The 19,624-nt window shown below is 35.2% G+C and overlaps 1 protein-coding gene and 1 pseudogene across 1 annotated transcript in view; both read left to right on the forward strand.

Annotated features, from left to right (window-relative positions):
• KCTD8 (potassium channel tetramerization domain containing 8) overlaps nt 1-19,624 on the forward strand; it is a 254,163-nt gene that overhangs the window by 30,688 nt on the left and 203,851 nt on the right. The window lies entirely within an intron of this gene.
• On the forward strand, nt 10,356-10,744 carry LOC137764439 (enhancer of rudimentary homolog pseudogene; annotated as a pseudogene).

The following is a 19,624-nucleotide window of genomic DNA, read 5'->3' on the forward strand; positions in this document are numbered from 1 at the left end:
CAGGGACTATCCTAGGCCCTTTATGTTGTTTCATTTATTCCTCCTCAGAGCCCTATGAAGAGAACATCGTTGTTCTCATTCTACTCCCCTGTGAATTGAGGCTCAAGGTGATTAAGCTACCTGCCCAGGGTCAAATACCTGATAGGTGATGCAGTTAGGATGAAACCTAGTCAGACCCATCTCCAAACAAAAATTTGGAGGGAGCTCCTTTAAACTGTACCTATTCTCCAAAGTTTAAGAATATTCTTTCTTGGCCATGAGGTTGGTCCTGTCTTCTCACCCCGCTCCTATGTACCCAGATTGAAAATCACACTGATTCATGTATCTCAAAGGTATTCACTCCAACAATTGATAATGGAGAAAAAAATTTCTTATTACAAGCACATTAATTCCTAAATTACAAGACCTTCTTTCTAATAACAAAGTTTGATAGACTTAACTTTAGTACTTTTATTGTTTTCTTGGAGAGAGGGGTTATGGCTAATAACCCAACCAGATGGCTAACAAGTAGATAGAAAAACTAAGGAGGGGTAAAATTCTAAGTTAAAGATGTAAATGTCAAGTTTGAGATTTCTATTTTATCGCTAAGAAACACAGTGTATTACACTAAGCGTAGACATTTAGAAAGATATTGCTAAGTAACAAAAATAAGAATGAATGGCACATATTTTAGGAACAGTTAATTAATGCCCATGCTCAGATTATGTAATTGCTGTTAAGCACAGAATAATTTATATAAAGAAAAAAAGGGGATCCATAGTTAAAATTGGAAACCATAAACATCATTATGAACAAGCCATTGTGACATTTTTTCCCATATTATAAGAATTCTGGGCTTTCTCCCAATAGTAGCTACATTAAACACTGAAACATCTGAAACAGATGTTGCATGTTTTTTCCATAATTTCCAAGGATTTTATGTATTTCAAATGGTAGGTAAGGAGGGATAGAAAGTCATTTAATACCCCTATCATGCATATGTTTTATTAAACTTTTGTGAATCTGCTTGGATAGGTGCTCTCCAAAGTCTAATCTTGAGAAATTTGTTCCATTCTTTGGAAAGACATATATATTAAATGTCATACTTAGTAAATATTATAAAACCAGAGGGTATGAAAAAACATTTGCTCTCAGGAAAACCCACTTATGCTATATCTGTTGTCTGAATTAACAAAACAATAAAATGAAAAAAAAGAAAAAAAAAACAATTTTAAAAACATCTTCAGGAAGGGGTTCTGTAAGTACCTTGCCTTTCTGTTGGAAATTCACTGCCTATCATTTTTTCCCCCATCCTCTCCTAAAAAGCAGCTTATATTTGTCTCTGAGTCATCCTAGAGACTGAAGACCACTAACCTTACTCTATTTTAAACGATTTAATTGTAGTTCTTTAGAGCCTTCATTTTCTGACTTCTTTTAATTAGGTTCCTGACAGTCTTATAATTTCTCCTTATAACTCTTTAAAATATTACCTGGATTGTTAGGAATTATTATTTTATTTCATGAGAAAGACTTTCTCAGGATTTTCCTGATCTTATCTCTGAATACCTGGGGAGAAGCCCAGGAAGAGGATGCAAACTCTCTCTGTATTTGCAGTTCCTGAGGGCTTTACTCTCTTGCCAGGGCACACTCAGTCTCAAGCAACTGACCACACATCCAGCTCAGGGGCGCCAAACCATGGTCGCTGTGAATTTTTTTCTAAATAAGCTTCTACTGGGATACATCCATGCTCATTCATTTACCTATTAGCTATCTCTGTTTTTTACATAGCTGAGTATTTGTGATCCAGTCTGTGTGGCCTCCAAAGCTGAAAATATTTACTATCTGGCCCCATGAAGAAAAAGTTTGCTGACCCTTGATCTCTTCTTATCAGTGTCCAGATGTATCTCGGCCAATTAAATCACTGTTCACCTCTGGTCTCTTCTTGCAGGCACCTGACTCTTCTTATATATTTTGGGCCCCTTGGTTGCCCTGTGACCTTAGCAATTCAATTAAGTTCAAGTTGTCAACTTGCTGTTTGTTTATTGCTATAGACTGAATATTTGCGTGCCCTTAAAATTTTTGTATTAAATCCTAATGCACAATGTGATGGTATTAGGAGCTGGGGACCTTTGGGAGGTGATTAGGTTATAAAGGTGGAGATCTCATGAATGGGATTAGTGCCCTTATAAAAGAGACCCAAGGGAGCTCCCTTGCCCCTTCTAGCATGCGAGGACACAGTGGTGTCTGTGAACCAGGAAGCAGATCCTTATCAGATATTGAATCTGTCAGAACCTTGATCTTGGACTTCCCAGCCTCCACACCTGCGAGAAATAAATTTCTGTTCGCTATAAGCCACCCAGTCTATGGTATTCCATTATTGCAGCCCAAATGAACTAAGACATCCATAATATCATTTTTGTTTAAAGCTGGGAGTGAAGGTTTTTCAGCTCTCTGTATCTCCAAGTGATACCCAAAAGTTGTCATCTTCCCTCCCCTCCTTTTTTTTTTTTTTCCACTTACAATTAATTTATCTCTTAAAGAGTCTGGGTAGTTTGGTAGATTTTCCCACAGTCTGCTTTTTTTTTTTTTTTTTTTTTTGAGTAACATTAAATAATATGGCACCTTGCTTTCTGAGATTTCCTGGTTTGGTTCCTAAACTCTCTTTTCTGAGTTTTCTCATTTCCTCGTCCCTCTTGTCTCTATTCTACTGTATTTTGATGCCATTCCCTGTAGTTCTTCCTCGGTGTGGAGCTCTGTTCAGGAAGGCAGCTTGGAAGGTCCTTGTTTAGAAGTCATATGCATTAAACTAGTCCAGCTCCGTCAGCCCTCAACATGGGACACTATTGGAGTGGGGAAAACCCCTTCTATTCAGTTGCGGTTCTTAAAACTTTTCAGTGGCACTTTTCAGTGACTACCCAGTGGCTACTTTGGGATTCTTTTGTTCTCAGGTCTTCAGTGGCGCTGTTGATTCCCTCTGTTTCTTTTCACAAAGTGATGATACCTAGCAGGTCTTGTGGCTGTTAGTGATTTGAAACCACTCACGTTTACTCTGAGACTTTGCAGAGCATCTTGTCACCTATCTTTGGTAAATGTTGTCCATGAGCTCTTAGTTTTGCAGTGTAGTGCCTTTCTATGTTTTTATATGGAGATTCAGAGGATTCAAAATTATGTTCCCATGGTTGCCACCATTTTTGCAGAATTCCTGACTCAATTTTTTTGATTAGTTAAGTTTATTTGAATGTAGTATGTTACAATATTTGAGAATAATAATAATAAAATAATTTGAGTTTTTATTAAACACGGTCACATTTGGGTACATGCAAGGTGGTTGTCAGGTGAACAAACTGGTAATGCATGCATTTAAAAATTATAATAATGATAACTTCTCTTTTTTGATCATTTTCTGTGTGCATTGTCTGAATTAACCTTAGGACATACATAGTATTTGTTTTTACCATTTTACAGAGAAGGGGACTGAGGCTTGAAGAGGTTAAGCATGATTTGCACAAGGTAACACAACTAGTAATTGGGGAGCTGGAATTCTAACAAAGCAAGTCTGAGTGCAAAGGCCATGCCTGGACCACTGTAATACACTTGCAGTTGTTCAGCAAGGCCTATTTTTATTCCTTTCTCATCTTTCCATTTCCTTACCCCCTGCCTTAATCTTCTGTAAAAGCCTCTAAAAATACCCCCCTGATCCTTGCACAGCTTCCTCCTTGCCTGCTGACATCAATCTGATCCCTTGCTTAACTGTAAGAATCCAAAAGGAAAAACGTTAAAACATCTATTATAAGTTCTAATTGGTCAGAAAGATATATGAATGAATGGATAATGTTAGAGTCCACATTTTATTCCCCAGAAGAAATTTCAAGTATTCCACCATTATTGGTTCATGCTTATTCTTTCCTGCTTCCAATGACTGCCCATTACAAATCCTGTGTACTAGCCACATCAATCTGGTCACTTTCTGTAGTGCTGCCATTTAGTTTCATCCACTCACACTGTTGCCATCTCTTCATGGATGTCCTTTTTCCGTTGCCATCCTTTAAAGCCAGATGCTTAGGTGGCCAGTTCTATGAAGCGTTCCCTAGTTTCCGCCAATGCAGAGGCAGAATTTATGGTTCCTTAATGGTCCTCGCACAGTCATTGGAAAGGATCTTTATCATAACATTCATTCCTCAGAGCATGTTTAGGTGAGTTTTTGTGAACCTGTCTGATCTCCTAGACTCTGAGTTGACCAAGGAGTGGGATATACTTTACTCATCTTCGTAACTCCAGAGTCTCGACAGTGCCTGGAACACAGCAGTTACTTAAATCAGTTTTATTAGATGAACCCAATTAGTATCAGTGAGCTTATATTGCTAGTTATAAGTCTAACTTCTTGATTAGAAAACAAATACTTAACAACTGCATACTTACTTTGCCTTTCTGTTATTACTTATCTAATAACATATGTTCAAAACTGTACTTAAATCAGCACGGCTAGACAGGCAGACAGCAGTTGTTTATACTTATATTTGCCACAAAATTAACTTTTTTTCTTGCTTGGCAGTTCTCTGAGAATTATCTGAGTGTGAATAGTATTTCTTCATGTGGCTCATCATGCCCAGAAAATTAAATATTTTTAATTAACATTTATAATCAGCTTTTCCTATTCTTGGGTCTAGTGGTTTATATTCATTTAAACAAATTGAATTTTAAAGATAAATTAAACACTGCCTTTGTAAAGCCTTATTCAGATTGATTTTTTTCTCCAACCTCACATGCTTTATCAACCTACATTTCCATCATTCATTTATTCACTCACTCATTTAATAAATCACAGATATATTGAAAGCTAATACCTGTCATCTCTAGATAGGTCTAGTATTTGCCCAAGTCAGGGGTAACGGACCTTTCTGGAAAACACTCTGCTTTGATTTTTTAAATTACAATGAGACAGAAATTTCAGGACATCAAGAGACATAGACTAGACAAAATGGTTTTACTATTCATTTATTTTCTGATCAAATTCAATTTTAAACAATATTCAGATATTAGTTGAACTATTTCTGGTCCTCTGCCTAAAGGTGAAATTATTCACTTGTCCTAGTGGGTCTAGGTTCCAAGTTATCATTATTCTCTTAAATGACTATTGCAAAGGGGTGATTTCTGGCTCCTTCATCTCAGGGGAGAAGTTATGGGTCTTTGGATGATGTTCAAGCATAATTTTCTTACCTCAGTTTTGACGCTTCAGAGAAAATTTATCTCTATTTTTAAATGGAAATAAGGAGCAAAAAATTTCTAGGTAACTAGAGGGTATTTGGTGTTCTCCTTCCTTAGTGCAGTATGCAGTCTCTAGTTTTAGAAAATGGCACACAGACCTTAAGGCAGCTTGTTTAGGACAGCAGTTACAATATGTACAGTCTGCTAATGCCTCCAGCTTCCCACAAGAAGGGAGACTTGTTTCGAGTGGATGTTGTTGGTGTGTTTTTCAGGCTTCATGGAGGAGATTTTTCTCAAGGATCTGCCATAGACAGGGATACAAATCCAAGTAATGCCTGGTTCTTTATCCCAGGTAGGATATACTGTAACTAGGAAAACATATTGCCAGTGATTATAAAACATGTGGCAAGTTGTTTTGAGTTAGTAATTTACTAGAATAGATAGTATTATTTTATTTTAAAATAATTTTCAAGGCTAAGGTTTCACCAAAGACAACTTGTAGATAAAGTGCTCTCCTAGAGTAATAGCCGATGAGCTATAATTTGGTCATATTTTTAAATAAGCTTTGCTTTCTAATTTCTGTGGGAGATCTGAATTAGATTCTGATAGCAAGCTAGGAAAAACCAGTAGAGACATCATTCAAGAATTTCAAAAATCTAGCTCTTGGGGACAATTTGCTGTGAGTAAAAAGCCATAAGTAGCCCCCAATAACATTGTTATATTACAGTGATTATAGTTCAGAGCTTGGGGCTTTGCAGTCAGACACATGGGGATTCAACTTCTGGATCCTTATTGTGTGACTTTGGACAAGTTACTTAGCTATTCTAAGTATCATTTCTTCACTGTGCAATGCTTCAGAAATTATTTTGAGGATTAAAGAGATTATGGTTTTAACAGTTCATGGTATAGTGCCTGGTACATAGTAAGCCCTCAAAATATATTTACTATAATATTTGTAGTTACTGCAATAATTCCCCAGAATTATTTAAATATTTGTTTAATTATCTAATGATTAAATATTGAATATTTTTAAATATTTCAAATAATTTACAGTATATCTATTCAAGTAAGTGTCAAAATTAAAAAGCGAGATAAAGGTGTTAATGAAGGAATCATGGCAGGACACCCAGACCTCTGAAAGAATGGTCATCAGTCTAATCCTCAGCTATGGGCAGTGGGCGGGAGGGCAGATAATTTGTTGAGATGCATCTTTTTAAATGGACTCAAAAGGATCAGGAGATGCTCCTACTTTTGGCTCATTTATAGTGGAGACAATGCCATTTTTATAGTACAATTCACTACTCTGAGCACTTTCTTCTTATTTTATATCCTAGATGCCAATTTGGTCACTAGAAGTTTTCATGAGGAGCACTGAAGCAGATCAAAGAGAATTGCACTGTTTTGGGAATTTTTTTATCCAAGTTGCTTAAAAACCCATTAAAGTCTCCTGACCAAAAAGAGTATACCTTTCCAATAACTAGTGCACTTCAGAGTCTTTCTCCTTTGGTCATGCTGAATAAAAAAATCTTTCTGATATTTTGTTCTTTTTCAGTATGTTTTCAGTACTCTATGAAGTCCACCATATTAGTTATTTATTGCTGCTGTAACAAATTATCACAAACATAGTGGCTTAAAACAACATACGTTTTACAGTTCTGGAGGTCAGAAGTCTGGAAAGGGTCCATCAGGCTAAAATTTAAGTGTCAGCAGGGCTGTGTTTCTTCAGGAGGCTCTAGTGGACAATCTGTTTCCTTGCTTCTTCCAGCTTCTAAGCCTGCCTGTATTGCTTAGTTCCTGGACCCCTTCCATCTTCAAAGCCATCAGAGTAATATTTCAAATCTATGTCTCTGGTTCTCCTGCCACTCTCTTTCACTTATAATGACTCAGGGTACACCTGGGTAATACTTATCTCCCCATCTCAAGATCCTTAACTTAATCACATGTGCAAGATCTCTTTTGCCAAGTAAAGTGACATACTCACAGGTTCTGAGGATTGGGGGCTGCACAGTTTACAGGGCATTATTCTGCCTACCGCAGCCATCTAGATAGTCTTTCTGTGGGTGTTGTAACACTGTTGATCAGATAATTACATTTTTCACATTTAACAATGGTGCAGTTAGATTTCCAGACTGCTCTTTAAGCACTGATTTAGGAGAAATCTGGTCCTTTAGGCAGGTTTCTATAATAGCTCATTTTATTCCTTATGTGTTAAATTTACTGACTCAACTCTTACAGGCTAATGTTAATTGACGTTCAAGTTCTTCTTAGTTACCTACTAGAAGTCGCAAGGATGTAGGTCATATATTTAGAAATTTCTACCTGTAGGGGTGAGGATTTCTTTTCCAAAGTTTATCTTTTAAAGTTGCAAATTTCATCCCTCCAAAAACTAAAAATAGAACTACCATATGAGCCAGCAATTCCACTGCTGGGTGTATATCCAGAAAAAAAAAACCACCACTAATTTGAAAAGATACAAACACCCAGGTGTTCATAGCAGCACTATTTACAATAGCCAAGATATGGAAGCAACCCCGTGTCCATCAATAGATGAATGGGTAATGAAGTTGTATATATATAAAGTGGAGTATTACTCAGCTATAAAAAGGAATGAAATTCTCACAGATATAGAAAACAAACTAGTGGTTGCTATTGAGGAGAAGGAAGAGGCGAGGGGAAATACAGGGGTAGGGGATTAAGAGGTACAAACAACTATGTACAAAACAGATAAGCAACGAGGATATATTGTATGGCACAGGGGATTATAGCCATTGTCTTGTAGTAACTTTCAATGGAGTATAAATCTGTAAAAATACTGAATCACTCTGCTGTATAACTGAAACTAATGTAATATTGTAAATCAACTATACTTCAATAAAGAAAAATGAAGTTAAAAGTTTCAGTTACTTGGGAAATTTATTTCCATGGAATTGCTGTTTTTCTAAGGATGCTAATTCAGTTAAATATTAATGTATCATAATATAATAGCTCATTTTATTCCTTATGTGTTAAATTTACTGGCTCAACTCTTACAGGCTAATGTTAATTGACGTTCAAGTTCTTCTTAGTTACCTACTAGAAGTCGCAAGGATGTAGGTCATATATTTAGAAATTTTCCATTCAGGTCTTTCTAAATTCAAAAATCTTCACACTCATGTCTTAACCATTAAATATATTAAATTTTGTCTGGCTGTTTGTGGATATGTCATTTGAGGGAATTATTATTTATTTATTTTTTTGTTAATAAAGAATTCTAGTTAAAAGAAGGATATACACCAGGTATATATTATCAATTTTCAAAGGGCTCATAGAACAAGAATGTATGGCAGTAATAAAAGTTTGCTACAGATATTTCTTTTTTGTTTAATAAATGTTTAGGCATCATTTGGTGAGTCAAGGTCATAATTTTAATAACACTTTACTATTATATTTAGAAATATGGATTAGTATTTAATAATCTGCCAAGTAAAATCATTTGTCCTTGCTAGTACTTTACACACACTGTTTCATTTAATCTTTCATTGGCCTTAGGAATTTGGCTTTATTATCTCATGTATTGCATATAATGAAGCCAAGGTTCAAGGATTTAACTTGTTCTTCCCAGTGGATAGATGACAGGGCTGGGATTTCATCTCACAGTCACCTGAAACCTCAGAGTAAATGTTTCCTACTCTACCATACTGCTTCTAATGACACAGGGTAAAGAAAAATCAGAGAAGAGGTGAGACCAGATTAACTCTTGAAGTATGAGAATTTGGTAGGCAGTGTGAGAAAGTAGGTAACAGACTAGAAAGCTTAAAATTGTTAGAGTAGGTGGTAAATAATTATTGAAGGATTTGATCCAGGGTGATAGAATGTCATGGTGAAAATAGTGAATTAAAAAAAAATTAATGTGATGTCTATGTCAGGGTAACTAGAAAGAGGTAGTGTTTGAACATTAAAATGAATTAGGAGTTTATTGTAGTAATTGAGACGAGAATGATGAAAACCTTGCCTAAGTTAACAAAAGAGGAGATTTTGGAAGGCAGTGTCTTTAGAACTTATTTGGGGGTGAAAGAGATGAAAGAGAAAATGAAGATGCTGAAATTTGTGTTTTAAATAATTGAAAGAATTTTGATAATATTGATTGACGTAAGGAAACAATGTAAAGCAGTACTTTGCTGAGGAAGAAAAAGTAATGTATTTAGAGAATTGTGGGTTGATGGTTGGACAATACAGTGGAATCTCTAGTGGACTATTAGATGGAACTGAACTCAAGTGTTGGCTGAGGATTAAGAAGACAAATTTGATAGTCTTCTATATGCATTTAACATCCAAGATTTGTGTTCTCATATTTATTTAGTTGTTATGCTTAATTCAAACATTTAAATAACAAACTTGAGCTCTTAAAATTAACCTGAGAACAGAAACATTTGTAAATACAATATGTAAATTTGAGGATAAAAATAATGTGACAAGAAGCACAGATGGGATGCACTTGAATCACTTGAATCTTTTTCAAAAATTTTACTTCAACTTTTTTTCTTTTTGGTCAAATCTGTCATTCCCATAGATATTTATTCTCCTAAATCCTTTTCTTACATTTGGTATTTTATAGATCATGTTTGAGTTAAGTAAAGAGAAGAGCCATATCTTTCAGTGCATAAAATTATACTTTGAAGTTAACTATCCAGACTATATTTTGGTCTTGAAAGATATCCAGTATATCCTTTGCATGCTATGCTGACTACCAAATATTTGTCCATTTTCTGTCTTAACCTCAGAACTGATATCCACTGTATTTTCACCTCCTCATCCTTGGATGCTATCCCAGTGTGGGGAGAGGAAGAGGGTATCCAGAATATAATGAAGAAAGCAGAAATATCTCAGTCTAGAGGAGACATATGATATTTTTCTATTGACTATAACTTTACAAAGAAGTGCAAAATATAAGTTGATCTCAAAGAAAGCAGGGCTGCCAAAATATCATGCTAATCTTCTACCGTAGCCACCCATTTCTTCTACTCTTGTTTAGTTCCCTCTAAAACTTGTTAGAAGAAAGGCTCAGAGTATAAAGATACTCTTTCGAATGAGAAGAACTGTACTATTGGTTGTTCTCTGGAGGAAACTGGGCAAGCTCTTCAAAATACTCATAACTAGGTGCAGCGGCCGAGTCAGGAGTGGCTGCAGAGAGTTTGGTGTGATGTCTCACACCATTTTGCTGGTACAGCCTACCAAGAGGCCAGAAGGCAGAACTTATGCTGACTATGAATCTGTGAATGAATGCATGGAAGGTGTTTGTAAAATGTATGAAGAACATCTGAAGAGAATGAATCCCAACAGCCCCTCTATCACATATGATATCAGTCAGTTGTTTGATTTTATTGATGACCTGGCAGACCTCAGCTGCCTTGTTTACTGAGCTGATACCCAGACATACCAGCCTTATAACAAAGACTGGTTTAAAGAGAAGATCCAGGTGCTCCTTTGTCAACAGGCCCAACAGGCCAGGAAAGAGTTGAGTTTGGAAGCATTAGGGGGACAGGGGTGGGCTTGGAACACAGCTGTGTACAGCGTGCTGTAGTGGAAGTTTTGTATTATAGTAATCCTGTTTCCATTTTGGTGCACTCCAGCCAGGATTGAATGTATTAGATGAAATGTGAGGATCTTGTTCAATCTGAAACCCCCTTTCCCCCCTGCCCCCTCCTTTTTTTTTACTTAAACATTTTTATGATGATTTAGATGGAAGTTGGTTTTTGTCAGTTAATGTTGGTTCCAATCCTTCAAACTGTTCCTATCTGCTTTATAACATTCACTGTACTAACCCTTCTTCACATTGGGGTGGGGGATGGTGACGTGGTTTAGTTATGTCCTCAAGACAAAGTCTTAGTGAAAAACAAATAAATGTTCTTTAGCTAAAAAAAAATACTCATAACTAGAGGGATGATTGGTTAATTCTTCCCCAAGTTAACATTGACCACCATTAAGAAATTTTTTGGTTTTTAGCTTGGGTTAAGAGAAGAATGGATAATACTTTTTTGCTATGTGGGGCTATTTGAGTAGAGTTCCAGAGACAAAACAAGAAAATTAGAAGAGTGACACTAATTATGACCATGCCCTATTCTACTCTTGCTTGATTTTAACGACCTGGCTAATCAGATCTTTTACCCTTAATAGGAGCACATTTTGTAATTAGTTTTTGACCTAAGACCATGTATGAGTGTTCTAAATCCTTTTTCTGCTATTGTTTTGGTTGGAACAAAAGCTGGTAAATATGATCATTAATATTAGATCCTAGAAGGCAGAAATTCAGACCTAAATTAGGAAGCTCGTGAAATTTAAATTTTGAAAAGTAAAATTGCAGTTATTTACTTTGAACTGTACTTTCTTTAGGCTTTTCAAAGCAGCTTCGTCCTAAGGAACCCAAAATATTTTACTTCAAACCTTGCCATATGAAGATGAACCGTGATTATTATGAAACAAGAGAGGCATTTAGCACCTGAAATCTGACCTGAATTCTTCTTACTTGTTTAAAGTGAGATTGCTTGACAAGCTTCATTACTTTTATGTGACTTCAAACATGAAATTAAACATAAAATGATAGAATCTTGAATGAGTGTGAGTTAGATTTCTTGAAATGCAAAATATGAGGATTTTATGAATCAGCTTCCCAATTTTTCTCTCTCACTACTGCCCTGCTTGTCTGTCAAACAGGCCAGCTCTTGAGGTCATTCAGTCTATTTCCTCTTCTGGATTCTATCTCCTTAGACCTAAGGCAAAACTTAGATCATACTCAAGGGCATGCTGATGATCCAGGAGAAACTCTATACAGGTTTACACAATTAGTACCTCATTAAAGGATGATGTATAGACTATAATGTAGAAATGTAAAATGTCATACTTATTTGTCCTCTTGGCAAGGGCAGGCTCATGTAGATACTGCTGGTGTCACTAGGCAACATTTCCTTCATTGGTATTGAAACTTTTTTCTACTTATGACTTTTATATATAGAGGTAGGAACAAGACATGAAATATAATAACACGGCAAGGAATTTAATGTCTGGATTTAAGGACAGTTGTATATTAGGAAAAACACACTTTATTTATGGCCTTCTGGGAAACAATTTCAATATATGACATTTCAGAGATGACCATTTCTTTGCCAAATGCAGATATCTTGTATTGAAATGGAAACTACACATTTTTCAACATCAACAAAATGATTTCTATTTTAGAGATTAATCAATTGAACCTATGAAGATATTGAATCTATGAGATGGGAATGGATCCTCCTTTTTGTAATGACTGAATCCAGTGCAGTATGGAGGGCAAGCAGCTCTCTTGAAGGAATACAAAGCAAATTATGAATAAAAAATTCAGTACAAAAGTGAATGTATCTTTCACATGAGAAAATAAATTGCAACAAATTGCACATTTAAAAAAGATGACAAATGCTGAAAACATCCCAAAATCCGAAGTGAGAGAGTGGCATGGACATTGGTGGTTACACTACCAAATGTAAAATAGATAGCTAGTGGGAAGCAGCTGCATAGCACAGGGAGATCAGCTTGGTGCTTTGTGACCACCTAGAGGGGTGGGATAGGGAGGGTGGGAGAGAGACGCAAGAGGGAAGAGATATGGGGATATATGTGTATGTATAGCTGATTCACTTTGTTATAAAGCAGAAACTAACACACCATTGTAAAGTAATTATACTCCAATAAAGATGTTAAAAAATTGTTAATTGTTTACAAAAGTTACTTTTTTATTACATTTTATGGCTGCATACTCTTAGTGTCTGTTATGGGCTGAATTGTGTTCCCCCAAAAATTCACTCCTAGTATCTCAGAATGAAGATAGGGCCTTCGAGTTAAAATGAGGCCTGTAGGGTGGACCCTAATCCAATCTGATTGGTATCCTTTTAAGAAGAGGAGATTAGGACACACAAAGGGACACCAGGAATGTGTGCTCACAGAGAAAGGACCATATGAAGACTCAGTCACAAGGTTGCCATCTGCAAGGCAAGGAGGGAGGCCCAAGGAAACACCAAACCTGCTGACACCTTGATTTTGGACTTCCAGCCTCTAGAACCACAAGAAAATAAATTTCTTTTGTTTAACCCACCCAGTCTGTGATATTTACTGTAGCAGCCCTAGCAAACTAATAGAATGCCTCTCTACCTTCTACCTACTAAAAGCGTTTTGTAATATTTTCTATAGGAAAAATGAGAGAAAATTCAGCTTTTCCTCTTGTATGACAAATTGAAATATATTTTTTTATCGTTGAGATGCATAAACCATGTGACTTTACACACAGATGTACTCACATTATGGTCAGCAAACAGAGTAATTCTGATAAATTCTATTTTGCTCAACTTGAAACCTGCCAAAATATGCTTTTATGCTTACATATGCTCATTGTTGAGTATCTTGACAAGAGATATCTTCCGTTTTAACTGTGTGTTGATAAATTTTCCATTTTTATTTTTACATTAAAATGTTTGATAAGTGAAAGAATTTCTCACAGATTAGCTTCTGGCTCCATTCATTGACAATCTTGTTTCTCCTTCACTGACCACATGCTTTTAATAGTGGGTGGCAAAGGACACAATTATATCATGATATAATCTTCGGTCTATGCCTTTGTGTTTCAAAGCTGAGTAAGTTGTGCTGGTGGACAGTAGAAGTGTTCTTAGAAGCCATTTGTACTCTGGAATGGGTAATATTATGGAATCTACTTAAAATTTCAGTATATCAGACAGCATGCATTCCTAATTCAAATTCCCCTTAGCCAGATTCCTGAAGTGCTCACAAACACTTCAGTGTGACAGAAATCAACATAGGAAAAGACAGCAATTAGAATCAATTGCAGTTAAAATATCTTTTGCAAATTTTATGAAGATCTAAGTGTAAATCCATTGCTAGGGTTCCTCCTAGGGCCTGGGAGGGATCCTTGAAGCTTAAGCTTTAGTAGCTTCTGGGTAAGCTGGCTTCTGTGACTCAAGAGTTTTGCTTAAATTCACACAGCAGTTAATGGTGGCACTATTGAGGTCTCTTTCTCTATGTAGTTTTCTTTTTCTTTTCTAAAGCATGGATTTATGCACTTTTATTCTTTCTAATATATTTAAATGTCATATGGCAATTTCAATTAAATAGTAATTAAATACTGATATTCTGTTAAGGATTCTAATGCCAAGAGGAAATAGAGTCTTGGAATATTTGCATTAATAGATTATTGTTTATATTCATTACTCTGTTGAGCTAAGGTCTGTGCTTAAAAGAGAAAATAAGCATTTGAGGTTGACAGGCTTAAATTCAGAGATACTAAAGTGAAAAATCAGATAGCAGCATGACTAAAATCTAAGAAGTTAAAAATGTAACTCCCTGAATTAGCCTTTATTTTGTTGTTGTTCTCTGGTTAAATCTTTCTCACTGTATATTCAAGTGCCAGGTGTACTTTACCTTGTAAATTCAATTTTTGACCTAGAAAATAGATTTTCATTCAAAAATTTAGGATTTTTTTTTTGTAATTTGAGAGCTTGATATAACTAAGGGAATCTTTGTTGGATTACCTTATGCTTCATCATATATTTCAGTTTGTGGAAATTCATGGTCCTTTGTATGAAATTATTTTGGGAGAGCTATGCTGCTCCTGGCAGTGTAAAAAACAGGTTCATTTATTCAATACCATAATAATGTTGCAGCTTCTGGAGGGAGCAGTGTAGGTATTTTGAGGCTTAGAGAGAATATTAAGGAAATGGCAATAAGAGGGGATGCCTAAATAGAGTAGTAACTGCTGCCATTAGTTAAGATTTAGTGTGTACTGTGTCCTGTGTTAAATGTTTTACATGTATTAACTCATTTACTCCTTAACATAACTGCAACATAAGCAATATTTCCTTCTCATTTGATAGATGAGGAGATAAGGCTCAGAGAGGGAAAGTAACTTGCACAAACATGGCTTATACCCACAGGATTCTGACTTGAAAGCCCAAATATCTAACCTTTGGCCTATACTGCCCCACTTTCTTTGGCAGTGAGTCAGTGACAGCTGTAAGAAGATGCACACAGGTGGAACACACTGAAAAAAACAAGGATGAAAACTTCAGTCATTCTAGAGAGTTCTAAAGGATTCTTGCTTCTGGTATGGTGATTAGAGGAAAAGTACTGAAAGTGTGAATTGTAAAGTCTTGTTTGAAAGCACTCAGCACCGTAAGTCTGCAGCATTTATTTATCATACCAAACTGCATCTTAAGAAACTCATGATCAAAACAAAATCATGAAATTTATCCATATTGAACTGAAACAAAATAGCCGTATAGTGAATTCCCATGAGATTGATTGAGCTTGCAGAATTGAAGGTGCTAAAAGAGCTGCTTTTTAAATCTTTTTTTTGAAGTATAGTTGATATACAATATTATTTTAGTTTCAGGTGTACAGCATAGAGATTCGGTATTTTTATATATTATACTCCATATAAAGTCATTACAGAACAATGGCTATAATTCCCTGTGCTGTACAAGGATAAAAACATATCCTTGTTTTTTATCTATTTTATGCATAGTAGTTTCTATCTCCTGATCCCCTACTCCTATTTTGCCCCTTCTTCTTCCCTCTCCCCTCCGGTAAGCACTAGTTTGTTATCTATATCTGTGAGTCTGTTTCTGTTTTGCTATGTACATTCATATGCTTTATTTTTCAGATTACACATATAAGTGATATCATATGGTATTTGTCTTTCTCTGACTTATTTCACTAAGCATAATATTCTCAAGGTCCATCCACATTGCTGCAAATGGCAGAATTTCATTCTTTTTTATGGCTAATATTCCATTGTATATATATACCACATCTTATTTATCCATTTGTCTGATGGGTTGCTTCCATGTCTTAGCTATTGTACATAGTGCTGCTATGGACATTGGGGTACATGTATATTTTTGAATTAGTGTTTTTGTTCCTTCTGGATGTATACCCAGCAGTGGAATTGCTGGATCATATGGTAGTTCTATTTTTAATTTTTTGAGAGACCTCCATACTGTTTTCCACAGTGGCTGCACTAATTTACAATCTCACCAACAGTGCACTAGGGTTCTCTTTTCTCTACATATTCACCAACATTTGTTATTTGTGGACTTTTTGGTGATAGCCATTTTGACAGGTGTGAGGTGATATCTTATTGTGGTTTTGATTTGCATTTCTCTAATAATTAGCAATGTGAGCATTTTCTCATGTGCCTGTTAGCCATCTGTTTGTCTTCTTTGGAAAAATGTCTATTTAGGTCTCTGTCAAATTTTTAATCAGTTTATTTGTTTTTTATTGTTGAGTTGTATGAGCTGTTTATATATTTTGGATAGTAAATATTATACTATTATACATTTGGATAGTAAATAGATCACTTGCAAATATTTTCCATAGGTTGTCCTTTCATTTTGTCTATGGTTTCCTTTGCTGTGCAAAATCTTTTAAGTTTAATTAGGTCCCATTTGTTTATTTTTACTCTTATTTCTTTTGTCCTAGGAGACAGATCCAAAAAAAATTCCTATGATTTATATCAAAGAGTGTTCTGCACATGTTCTCTTCTAGGAGTTTTATGGTTTCAGGTGTTACATTTAGGTCTTTAAACAATTTTGAGTTTATTTTTGTACATGGTGTGAGGAAATGTTCTAATCTCATTCTTTTGCATTCTCTGTCTTTTATCCATTGTATATTCTTGCCTCCTTTGTCATAGATTAATTGACCATCAGTGTGTGGGTTTATTTCCGAGTTTTCTAGCCTGTTCCTTTCATCTATGTGTATGTTTTTGTGCCAGTACCATTCTGTTTTATTACTGTAGCTTTGTAATAGAGTCTGCAGTCAGGGAGCTTGGTACCTCCAGCTTTGTTTTTCCTCAAGATTGCTTTGGCAATCTGGGGTTTTTTATGGTTCCATATAAATTTTAGGATTGTTCTTATTCTGTGGAAAATGTCATGGGTGTTTTGATAGGGATTGCATTAAATATATAGACTGCTTTGGGTAGTATGAACATTTAAATGTTAATTATTCCAATCCAAGAACATGAGATATCTTCCCTTTCTTTTCATCATCTTCAATACCTTTCATCAGTGTTTTATAGCTTTCAGAGAATAGGTCTTTCACCTCCTTGGTTAAGTTTATTCCCAAATATTTTTTTGGATACAATTTTAAATAAGATTTTTTTTTTTTACTTTTGCTTTCTTATATTTCATTATTAGTATATAGATATGCAAGAGATTTCTATATATTAATGTTGTATCCTGCTGCCCTGTTGAAATCATTTAATAGTTCTACTAGTTTTGTGTGGAGACTTTAGGGTTCTCTATATAGAGTATCATGTCATCTACGAATAGTGACTGTTTTAATTTTTACCTTCCAAATTGGATACATTATTTTCTTTTTCTTGTCTGATTACTGTGACTAGGACTTCCAATATTATTATATATTAAAAAGAAGTGGAGAGAGGAGCAGACATCCTTGTCTTGTTCCTGAGTTTAGAGGAAAGGCTTTCAGCTTTCACCATTGAGTATGATGTTAGTTGTGGGTATGTCATAAATGACTTTATTATTTTACAGTGTGTTCCCCTTTCATGCCAACTTTGATGAGAGTTTTTATCATAAATTGATATTGAATTTTGTCCATTGCTTTTCCCGCATCTATTGGTACGATCATGTGATTTTTATCTTTTTTGTTGTTGTTGTTTATGTGGTGTATCACACTGATTGATTTGCAAATATTCAACCATCCTTGTGTCCCTGGAATAAATCCCACTTGATCATGGTGTATTATCCTTCTCATATACTGTTGAGTTCAGTTTGCTAATATTTTGTTGAGAATTTTTACAACTATATTTATCAAGATATTGGCTTGAAATTTTCTTTTTTTGTGGTGTCTTTGTCTGGTTTTGGTATCAGGGTAATGGTGGCCTTGTAAAATGAATTTGGGAGTGTTCTGTCCACTTCAATTTTTTGGAAATATTTTGAGAAAGATAGGTATTTTTTCTTCTTTATATTTTTGGTAGAATTTCTATGTGAAACTGGCTGGTCCTGCACTTTTGTTTGCTGGAAGTTTTTTTTATTATAAATTCAGTTTTACTTCTAGTGATTGGTCTGTTCAAATTGTCTGTTTCTTCCTGATTCAGTCTTGGCATGTTGTATGTTTCTATACATTTGTCCATTTCTTCTAGATTGTCCAATTTGTTCACATATAACTGTCTCTAGTATTCTTTCTTATTAATTTTTGTATCTCTCTTGCATCAGTTGTTGTTTCTCTTTTTTCATTTATTTTGTTTAGTGGCTCCTCTATCTTTTCTTCATTATAAACCTAGCTAAAGGTTTTGTATACCTTTTCAAAGAACCAGCTCTTGGTTTCACTGAATTTTTTTTTTTTTTTGGTCTGTATTATTTCCACTTTGATCTCTTTTGTTCCTGTTTTTCTGCTGACTTTGGGCTTTGTTTGTTCTGTTTCTAGTTCTTTTAGTTGGTAGCTTAGGTTGTTTTTTTTTGAGATTTTTATTGTTTCTTGAGGAAGGTCTATATCACTTTAAACTTCGTTCTTAGAACTGCTTTTGCTGCATCCCATAGATTTTGGTGTGTTGTGTTTCCATTTTCATTTGTCTTAAGGTATTTTCTGATTTCCTCTTTGACTTCTTTATTGACCCATTGGTTTTTAAGTAGCATGTTTAGTCTCTATGTGTTTGTGCTTCTCCCACTTTTCTTTCTGTAATTGATTTGTAGTTTCATACCTTTGTGGTTGAAAGAAATGCTTGTCATGATTTCTGTCCTCTTAAATTCGTTGAGACTTGTTTTGTGCCCTAGCATGTGATCTGTCCTGGAGAATGTTCCATGTGCACCTGAAAATAATGTGGATTCGGCTGTTTTTGGATGGAATGTCCTCTAGATCTCTTTTAAGTCCTACTGGTCTATTGTGTCATTTAAGATACTGTTGCCTTATTGATTTTGTGTCTGGATGATCTGTCCGTTGATGTCAGTGATGCATTAAAGCCCCATACTATTATTGTGTTATTGTCAGTTTCTCCCTTTATGTCTGTTAATATTTGCTTTCTATATTTAGGTGCTCCTGTATTGGGTGCATATATGTTAATGAGTATAATGTCCTCTTCTTGTACTGTTTCCTTTATCATTATGTAATGCCCTTCTTTGTCTTTGTTATAACCTTTGTTTCAAAATCTTTTTTTTTTTGGTCTGATATGAGTATTGCTACCCCCGCTTTATTGTTGTTCCCATTTGCATGAAATATCTTTTTCCATCCTCTCACTTTCAATCTATGTGTATCTTTAGCTCTGAAGTGAGTTTCTTGTAGGCAGCAAATAGATGGGTATTATTTTTTTAACCAATCAGCCACTCTGTGTCTTTTGATCAGAGCATTTAGCTTATTAGCATTTAAAGTAATTATTGATAGGTAGGTACTTATTTCCATTTTATTAATT

This window comes from Eschrichtius robustus, chromosome 4, assembly GCF_028021215.1.
Source record: "Eschrichtius robustus isolate mEscRob2 chromosome 4, mEscRob2.pri, whole genome shotgun sequence".
Taxonomy (NCBI): Eukaryota; Metazoa; Chordata; class Mammalia; order Artiodactyla; family Eschrichtiidae; genus Eschrichtius; species Eschrichtius robustus.